Source organism: Coenobita brevimanus, chromosome 109, assembly GCF_032717465.1.
Source record: "Coenobita brevimanus isolate Jiangsu-jjx chromosome 109, ASM3271746v2, whole genome shotgun sequence".
In the NCBI taxonomy this organism is placed as follows: Eukaryota; Metazoa; Arthropoda; class Malacostraca; order Decapoda; family Coenobitidae; genus Coenobita; species Coenobita brevimanus.
In genome coordinates, this window is record NC_137062.1 from 32,964,445 (window position 1) to 32,974,985 (window position 10,541).

Here is a 10,541-nt window from a genome sequence, read left to right on the forward strand (position 1 = left end):
GCAGGCTGTGAAGCCTATGCCCAGAGTCAAACACATAAAAAAAAAAAAAAAAAAATTAGTCTCTGCTGTGTACTGTTGAGAAAGTTTATAAATTCTCGTTCTTAGAGAATCGTTGCTCGATTTAGCAAGACAATCATTGTCCCTGCTCTTTAATATTATTGAATATTATTATCAATTAAATAATATTTAAACATTTATTTTAAAAATACCGTGATATTATAAAAAAAAAAAAACCGTGACACCACCCTCTCTCATATACCTCTCCATCCCTCCCTCTCATCCTTGGCCTCCCCCTCCCTCTCCCCCCCTCCACTTCACCCACATACACTCTCCTCGTTAGTCTCTCGCTCTCCATCCTCTCCACATGGCCAAACCACCTCAATGTGTTACTCCTAACGCTTCCTATCACATCAATATCCACACCACAACGCTCCTTCACTTCCTCGTTTGTCAGTCTCTCTCCACGTAATAATAATAATAATAGTAACTAATAATAATAATAATAATAATAGCAACATTAGCACATTCTACAAGGAACACTCAGACCAACACCAGTACTAGCCAACTGGTCTAAGGGCCGAATATTTGCCTTTGCCATTTGTCCTTGACCTTCGATAGATTACGACAGTTTTCAGAATAAGTCCCTACGTAAGAGTTGCTACGGAGCTTCCAGTGGCACCTCGAGTAACCACACAAACTACCAAACAACCACACCCAACCACAAGCTTGTCTGGTAGTTATATTTCAGTAAACACACCAACCCAGCAAGCCACCCACCATCCTGCCTTAGGTGCATCCATGTTGACTCCTTTGCATATCACACTAAGTTAATATACATGGATTTTCTTACCATATACTTTACCTTTAATGAAGAAAAAATGTCACGGAAAAGCAACATCAACATTCCTTCCTCCCTAACCCGGCGCCTGTCCAAACTAACTCAACATTACACCTATCCCCCTGGCTCAAATTTATCCATATTGTCCCACACGCGTATTAACCAAGTCTAAATTAACATACTATAGGTTTTTGTACATATTATTTACCCTTAATGAGGAAAAACGTCCAGGAGAAGCCATGCACAACCTTCCCTCTCCACAGCTCGGCCTACACTGAACACTTCAAACATGACGTCACTAAATATTCGCCTTGTTTCTCGGACGCCTCTTTTCGAAAAATTACACCTAACGCCTAACTGGCAACTCAACCAAGGGTGAAAGAAAACGGGGGCTTAAAAGAGAACGTGAAGTTGAGATAGAACGTAAACTTCAGAAAACGTGAGAGATGGTAAGCCTTAGAAAGAACGTAAGCAAATGAAAGAGGATAAGCTGAATTGAACCTAGGTTTGAGAGAGAACCTGAGCCTATGAGAGTATGAGTTAAGAGACTGACAGACAAATGAGGGAGTAAAGGAGCGTTGTGGTGTTGATGTGGATGTGGAGTTACGTGGTGAGACAGACAAATGTGAATGTAAAGGAGAGTTGTGGTGTTGATGTGGATGTGGAGTTACATGGAGAGACAGACAGACAAATGAGGATGTAAAGGAGCGTTGTGGTGTTGATGTAGATGTGGAGTTACATGGAGAGACAGACAGACAAATGGGGAAGTAAAGGAGCGTTGTGGTGTTGATGTGGATATGGAGTTACGTGGAGAGACAGACAGACAAATGAGGAAGTAAAGAAGTGTTGTGATGTGGATGTGATGGAATGTGTTAAGAGAAATGCTATGAGATGGTTTGGCCATGTGGAGAGGATGGAGAATAAGAAACTGACTAGGAGAGAGTTTGTGAGTCAGGTGGAGGGGGGACAGGGGGAGGGGGTGGGCACATACCACTGCCAACACGTATATTTAACTATGTATTCATGTGTGTATGAATGTTTGCATGTATGTATGTATGTACGAGTTTCTTCACTGACCTATATCATTCTCACTCGTGACATCAGTTAATAAAAATCACCTTAAAAAAAAAAAGAAAATGGGCCAGTCTTATGCCCAGAAACTCTACGGCATTGAAACAGGTCATTGGAAGGTGACTGGGCAGTGATATATAAGGGCTGGGGAGAGGGCAGCGTGACACAAGACCCACAAACCTCAAAGTGGAACATCCCCGTGGAGAGATGGTAAGGTGGAGTGATTTTTCTTGAGTGATAAATTTTAGTTGGTGTGTGTGTGTGTGTGTGTGTGTGAGCTGCTACACTGGACCCACAAGCCAGAACGAAGAGCCAGGCAGCAAGGACCTAAGGACACCAACCCAACACACTCCTCCAAGGAAGCTTCACGCTGGGAGGACATCAGGAACAAGGTCATAAATCTATCCAGCCAGTCAGCTTGGAATCCTTGGCTAAAAGAGGTTTCATTCAACACCCACTCGGTCTAGAGGTCTTTCTTCAAGGGGCACCAGGTCTCTTTGGTCATCCTCAAGCTGTCAGCCTAAAGTTTGGGGCACACTGCGGTCATCAAGGTGTGTGTGTGTGTGTGTGTGTTGTCCAGCCCAAGCACCCTAGGGCCCCCGCAGCAGGCCATGTGGGGAAATGAGACGACAGAGGACCAGGACTGAGAAGCGAAAATTAATGTGGGAAAGTGAAGACGAGGACTGTGATGTAAAAATTTATGTTTAAACAAGATAAAAACGTCTCAGTATAAAGAGGCCGGAACTATTCTCACTGCAGACGTGAGAATTCTGGTCCACAGCATACACGTAGTATTTATCCAATAATACCCAAACTTGGTAAAGATGTCGAAGGGCTGCTCATGACAAAACCTACGAAAATTCAGAGCGAAAGTTGAAAGGTGTGGACTACAGGGTAAGCTCGTTATTAAGGGGCTGCGACTGTTCTCAGGGCAGCCGTGAGAACAGTTCCGGCCCTCAGTACGCACATAGTTTTCTCCGATATGAACCAGTTTTGGCGCTATGGTGGACGGGCTCCTCGTGAAAAAAATCTACGAGGTTTGAAATCAGTAGCTTAAAACTAAAACCAACAGTACAATTTCAACATTGACATTGCCTTGGGACCTTCATTTTCGTCCTATGATTTCGAAAAGTTGTAGGTTTTGGCTGGGTTACCCCTTAACATCTCCATTAGATTTGGTACAGTGGTCAAGGGGCGTCTCATAACAATATTTAAGAGGCCCCACAGCAGTACCGTAGCTTAAAGACACCCCCTACAGGGCAACCTCGAAGCTTACCTTGTTCTAAGACCTTGACATTTAAGCCATTGCTCTGAGAAACAGTCAGTCGAGTCACAGGCTACCCCCTCAAAACCTCCAGCAAATTTCCTCAAGGTAAAGAATAAGTCTAATGGCAGTGAGCACTTCCCCCACGTGTGTACACCATTTACGTACATAAACCCATACAACCACCATACCCACACATCAGTACACAATACACTTCACCTCACTCCCAACTCCTTGCTTTTAGCCTTCATTTTTCTCCTTTCTCACTCACCCACTAATTATTCCGAATCTTTAATGGCTTTCAGTAAAACTCTTCTTTATTAGACAGCAAAAAAGAGTCAAGGCAACAACACACACACACAGAATCAGGCTAAGCAATGAACTGGATCTTCAGTAAAAGTAGTTTAATGTTTTTTCCGTCTATATCAGGTTTTTCGATATCGGCAGAAAAAATCGGTATCGGTTCGGGACCAGAAGATAGTCAAGTATCGGTGTTTTATCGGTTTGGGGAATCTTATAGGTTATAGTGCTATCTATAAGGGTTCTGTTATTATTGTTATTATTATTATTATTATTATTACTATTATTATTACTATTATTATTGTTATTATTATTATCATTACTATTATTATTATTATTATTATTATTATTATCATTAATATTATTATAATTATACCCGAGATGCAAACACACACACACACACACACACACACACACACACACACACACACACACACACACACACACACACATACACACACACTTAATATACCTGACATGCAAAACACACACACACACACACACACACACACACACACACACACACCGGGAAAGTGAGAAACAAGACAAGTGAGAGTGGAAGAAAAAGGAGAGAAAATGAATTGTCATTAGGCGAGAGAGAGAGAGAGAGAGAGAGAGAGCGTACAGCTGTTACCTTTCTACACAGGTGTTCCCTAATGATCTTTAGACTGGAGGCTTACATACACCTTTCTGTTCTTTAATTGAAGAATACAACATTTCCTGATTATTTTTTTTCCACAACCATTGATGTTATATGCAGGTCCCTATATTTACTCCATGGTGAACGGGAAGAGGGAAGAACCAAAGCAGGAGACGGAGGAGGAGGAGGGAGAAGAGGAGGAGAAGGAGGAGGGATAGGTGAGTGTGGGTGTTGGGTGAGAATATTCGAGATGAGAAGGGACTAAAAGGGAAGAAATAGGAAGAGGAAGAGGAGAAGGAGGAGGAGGAGGAAGAGAAGGAGGAGGACAAGGAGAGAAAGATGAGTGTGGGTATTGGGAAAGGAAACTCGAGATAAGATGAACTGTGGAATTTGAGTGTGAGAGAATGGGATATAGGAGTGGAGGGAATTGGAGTGGGAGGTGCAGGGTGTGGAGTGTGAGCAGTGGAGTGAAGGGTGTGGAGTCTGAAGTGTGGAGTTTGGTTATTGGGTGTAGAGTGTGAAGGTGTGGATATGGGGTGTGGTGAAGTGTGGAGATGAGAGCTGTGAGGTATGGGGTGTTATGGTATGGTGAGGTGTGGAGGTGTCAGGAATGGGGTGTGGAGATGTGTGGTGTGGGGTGAGGAGTAAGAGGGTTTCTGTTGAGTGTGGAATGTGTGTAGGCGTGGGAATGAGGCTTGGAGGGAAGGGGAGGGGGCTGCGTTGGGTGTAGAGGACGAAGGAGTGTGGAGTGATGGGACGTGAGATGTGGAATAGAGTAGTGTGGAGTGTGAGAGTAGAATGAGAGGTGTGGAGTACTGGGAGAGGAAACACTGGGGTGTGGAGTGAGGTGTGGGATGTGAGATTAAGGCACGTCTCCCTAACACCTCTTCCTGAGCGATTTATTTTGCTTATTACTTCATCCCGTCTTCTTTTGTGTTACTTAAATCCTTCCAATATCACCATCATGTGCATCAATAACTTAGAAGGTGATGCTAGCCAACCATATCCAAAAATGAATCGGTGAGGAAAAGGTGTTAGGGAGCTTCCTTACCCGAAGAAAGTACAGGCCAAGTTTCATTCATTCATTGCCAGACGCCATGTATCCCAAACGGGGTGGCCAAGGGCTTAGAGTTAATTGTTTTACAGGGAGGGGCACTAATCCTCCACCAACCCCACTTGACACGTAGGGATGCCAACAGCATCTGGTGTTCCCAGGCGGTCACCCATCCAAGTACTAACCAGACCCAACGTTGCTTAACTTCGCTGATCGGACGGGAAGCGGTGTACTCAACGTGGTATGGCCGTTGGCACTAGGATTAATTGGGCAACTTTTTGTAATCCATGAAAATCCCTACCAGAGTGACTGTAGAGGGTCAAGCACATTATTTTGAGCGATTTAGTCTGGTGATTTATTGACTACTTAGGTCTCCAGGATTAGAGTTCGTTTTTCCTTTCTCTCTCTCTCTCTCTCTCTCTCTCTCTCTTTCTGACTTTGTAGAGACTTTTACAACTAGAGGGGTAACACAAATCTCTCTCTCTCTCTCTCTCTCTCTCTCTCTCTCTCTCTCTCTCTCTCTCTCTCTCTCTCTCTCTCTCTCATTTTCATCAAATAAATCGAGGGCAAAAAGAATATAATATCTAATTCATGCACACCGAATAAACACACACACACACACACACACACACACACACACACATATAGAGAGAGAGAAAGAGAGAGAATACTAAAATTGAAGAGGAATAAGGATATCAGAGAAAGAAAAATATATAACAAGAAAAGAGAAAGAAAATGAAAAAGAGAGAGAGGAAGAGGAAGAGGAGAGAGGAGAGAAGAGGAGGGAAAAGGAGAAGGTGGAGGACGAGGAGAGAAGACCGGAGTAAAAGAGGGCGAAGGAAGCAGAGAGGAGAGGTTGCAGAGAGAAGAGAAGAAGAGAGGAAAAGAAGAAGAAGGAGGAGGAGGAGGAGGGGGAGGATAAGAAGAAGAAGAAGAGAAATTAAAGACTAAGAAACAAAGGGAATATAAGGAAAAGAGAAAGAGAGGAGGAGGAGGAAGAAAAGAGAAGACTAGGAACGTATGAGGAAGAGGAGGAAGAAGACGAAAAGAGTAAGAAGAGAGTAACTGACTAAGGAAAAAGAGGAAGATGAAAAGAGCCAGAGTTGTTCAAAGCCAAGGTGAAAATATTAGGAAGGAGAGAGAGAGAGAGAGAGAGAGAGAGAGCAATGAAATATCGTCCTCTTATTTTCCAGTTCATGAGACGTGGTTATGAGGTACGAATGAGTCTCCTTGGTCACTAGTCAAATCAGCCCTCCAATCTGACTACACCTGGCCATCATCTGTCAGGTTACAGTAAACGCACTATAGCAGAGATCATTTGAAAGTTCAGTAAAGTTATTCAGAGATAGGTAGAGTTAAAACAAAGAAAATAATGATGTGGTGAGGGTATTACTGTGGTGAGATACAGGGAATGGGCTGTTTTGATGGACATTGTATTAGTTACCCTGGGGAATAGAAAACGGGATCACCTATCCATCATAATACATCAGCGTGTGTTGGGAAATGTTAGGGATTATGGTGGAATTAGCACACACACACACACACACACACACACACACACACACAACCTTTAAACAAATTCTACTATGACTTAAAATTAAAAAAACTTCACTCCTGATTTCCTGATCTACCACTCAATAATTATCTTACAACCTTGATGCCTAAACCCAGATCCATGCTATAAAATCCCTCAAAGGCCAGTGTGTGTGAGAATAGGTATTGTGCTGAGTCATGGTTACAGGTGTTGGCCTCTGCAATTGCTCACCTTTGAGATATAATTCTGCCTACGTGACCTGACAAGATGTAGTTCCGCCTCTGCGACCTGACAAGTGTATAAATAGGCCAGCGTGTGACTAGACTGGCATCATAGGCACAGACCCACACAAACTGCCAACATGAAGTTTGTAAGTCAACCAATAATATTACTAATGTTAGACCAAAATGATAACCAGGAGTAGTATTTGTTATATAGCCATCCAAGTAATTACGAGCAATATTACAACTGTCATGCATCACCAAAATACGAAGAATATTACTGCTATTACACAAACACGCTAAGGAGCAATATTACAACTGTCATGCATCACCAAAATAGGAAGAATATTACTGCTATTACACAAACACGCTAAGGAGCAATATTACTAGTGCTATATACCCATCAAAATACAAGAAATATTACTACTTTTATATACCTACCAACACAGGGAGGAATATTGCCAATGTTATATATGCACCTCAATATATATGAAAGATTTTTTAGTCAGTCTCACTGTCAATGTCTTAGGAGGGAGAAAGACTTTTAAGTGATCATATTAAGATTGTTTAAGAAGGAAGGATAATTGTGAGAAACCATATACTGAATGTTTTAGTCATAATCACACTCTGGATTGACTTTCCCTCCCCCTCCCTCCCTCCCTCCCCCCCTCTCTCTCTCTCTCTCTCTCTCTCTCTCTCTCTCTCTCTCTCTCTCTCTCTCTCTCTCTCTCTCTCTCTCTCTCTCACAGCACATCTCTCCTTCTCTCCCCAGACCTGCCTCCTGCTGACACTGATGCTGGTGGTGCTGGTATCGGGTCAGCCTAACATAGCCAAGGGAAAAGGCTTGGCTGGTTCTCGCTTCATCTACTCCCCTGTGAGCTACGTGGGCTATGGAGGAGGACATGGAGGCTACGGAGGTGTCCATGCGGGAGGATACGGGGGCTATGGAGGCTACGGGGGCTACCCAAGCTATGGTGGAGGCTACGGGGGTTACTCGGGTGGATTTGGTGGCCTCTCCAGCGGCCTCATCAGTGGCCATGGCAGTGCTTATGGTGGTTATGGTGGTTATGGTGGCGGCTATGGCGGCTATGGGGGCTACGGCCACGGCTGGTAAACTTCACAAGCCAAGCAGAGTCTAAATGGGAGTTTGGGTGGAGAGTGTGGCAGAGTTTTTATCTTCAGTTAGTCAAACAAGATAAGTTTTTCCGCCCCTCCCATCCACTGCCATCACCCTACCTCACCCTTATCACCACATGACATCCTTAGCATCACTGTGAGGAGTTTTATAAGTGTTTCCTTGTCCTCATTTGCACTTGAAGTCTCCAAGTTGTATACAATTTTCATTTTTGTACTTTTTTCTTTTTAAATATATGTAAAGAGTACAAGTTTGAAGTATTTATTCCTTTACTACCTATCTATCTATCCTTCTATCTACCCCTATCTTTCTGCCTAAACAGTTTTTGACATTTTTTTCACCTTTTAATCAAATATACTATGCTCTGAAAATTTGGAGGGATCTGAGATTGGGATCGGCGAGTTTCGAAATTCATTGTTCACTGCATCGTCATTTTATAGTAATAAAGTGAATCAATATATCTATCAATAACTCTAGAATATGGCACAATAATACTAGTTCAACTTTTAGTCAGACAATTATGGAACGTGCTGCTCATCTACTAAATCAAACAATGGCGTCACCGGGTTTCGAAAGTCAGTGTTCATTGTATCACTAATTACCGTAATGAAGCAAATCAGTATTAGCATCTGCCACTCTACAGACATGGAAAATAGTTCCCTCATACTTCCTCTAAACTGTGTCCAAGCCAGTGAGATCCTAAATAAACTATCACCAGAATGCAAACAGCGTGGAAGGACGGTATCTCGGTTCACCAGTTCAAAGCTTCAAAGGTGTTAGAGCTTTTATGAATGTGATTGCTGCTTAACGAGGATTGTGTATGATGAATCGCTGACCTGAAGTAAAGTCTAAGATTGTGCTTTTTAGTTTTGATTTAGTAAAAACAAAGTACAGTATGGTTTCAGTTCTACTTTTGCTGAACACTGGGATACACAAGCTTCATTACCACAGCAAGGCAATGTTCCTTCTTGTGTATTGTGCTTGCAGTTGAAACTGTTGACAATAAATATTGTTATACAGAAGCAGTAGCAAATAATCCAAACATCTGGCTTCCACTTTACGATGCACAGTCAGAGAAGCAACTAGCTTCCCTGTTCCATCGAAAAAAAAAAAAAAATGACAACAGGCGAAATAAAGTGGAAAATCCAATCTTTACTGGTGTGTTTTTTCAGATACCTGCATTTCTTCTTCTGAGTATTCGCTGGACTTTGGGAAGATACTAATACTTTTTACCCTCCACCTAGCAAGGTCAGAGGAGAGTATTGTTATCACTGGTGTCCATCTGTAGAGTTGGGTGGCTGGACGTAAAAATTTCGTTTCTGGAGCAAAACTCATAAAGTATTACCTATAGAGTCATGAAATTTCACATAATTATTTCCCTTACAGTGAACTGGTGCCTTTTGAGAGTTAGAATCAGTGTCTTAATTTTTTTTCTTTAGATTTCAATGCGACCTGCACAAGGAATCTGAAGCCAAAACTCGGACAGTATTCACTACAGAGTCATGGAATTTCACATAGTTATGAGTCTTATAGCCAACTGGTGCCTTTTGATGTGTTTTACAGAGGGGGTTGATGGGAGGGCCGTTATGCGCATGGGTAAGTGTGCAGGGAGGTGGGGGCGGTATGTGCTTGGTCAGGTGGAGGGTTGCAACAGTATAGCGTTCTTTGTGTTTTAACAGGGCATACCTCTAGTGAAAGGCAAATGCGTCAGTTTTTTTTTAATTGTTTCTCTAATCAACTTATTTAATTATTTTCTTAAAAAAAGGGGGGGGAACCTTCTCAGTGGAGCCATTATACTTTCTTCTTCGTCTTCTTTTTCTTCTTCTTCTTCCTCTTCCTCTTCTTCTTCTTCTTCTTCTTCTTCTTCCTCTTTCTCTTCTTCTTTTTCTTCTTCCTCTTCCTCTTCTTCTTCTTCCTCTTCCTCTTCCTCTTCTTCTTCTCCTTCTTCCTCTTCTTCTTCTTCTTCTTCTTCTTCTTCTTCTTCTTCTTCCTCTTCTTCTTCTTCCTCTTCCTCTTCTTCTTCTCCTTCTTCCTCTTCTTCTTCTTCTTCTTCTTCTTCCTCTTCTTCTTCCTCTTCTTCTTCTTCTTCTTCTTCTTCTTCTTCTTCTTCTTCCTCTTCTTCTTCTTCTTCTTCTTCTTCTTCCTCTTCTTCTTCTTCTTCTTCTTCCTCTTCTTCTTCTTCTTCTTCTTCCTCTTCTTCTTCTTCCTCTTCCTCTTCCTCTTCTTCTTCTTCTTCTTCTTCTTCTTCTTCTTCTTCCTCTTCTTCTTCTTCTACTTCTTCTTCTTACTACTACTACTACTACTACTTCTACTACTACTACTATTATTATTATTATTATTATTGTGGCATAGTGTTTTATGACGAATATTATCGAAGAATTTAAGGGGATCCTTTCACAGTGTTAATTCTCTCTCTCTCTCTCTCTCTCTCTCTCTCTCTCTCTCTCTCTCTCTCTCTCTCTCTCTCTCTCTCTCTCTCTCTCT

The 10,541-nt window shown here is 42.2% G+C and overlaps 1 non-coding gene across 1 annotated transcript; it reads right to left on the minus strand.

Moving 5' to 3' along the window:
* Window positions 1-5,303: 5,303 nt before the first annotated feature.
* Window positions 5,304-5,422, minus strand: LOC145417270 (5S ribosomal RNA). The gene has a single exon (XR_013900482.1). It is a non-coding gene; the product is annotated as a 5S ribosomal RNA (ribosomal RNA).
* Between the last annotated feature and the right edge of the window lie 5,119 nt (window positions 5,423-10,541).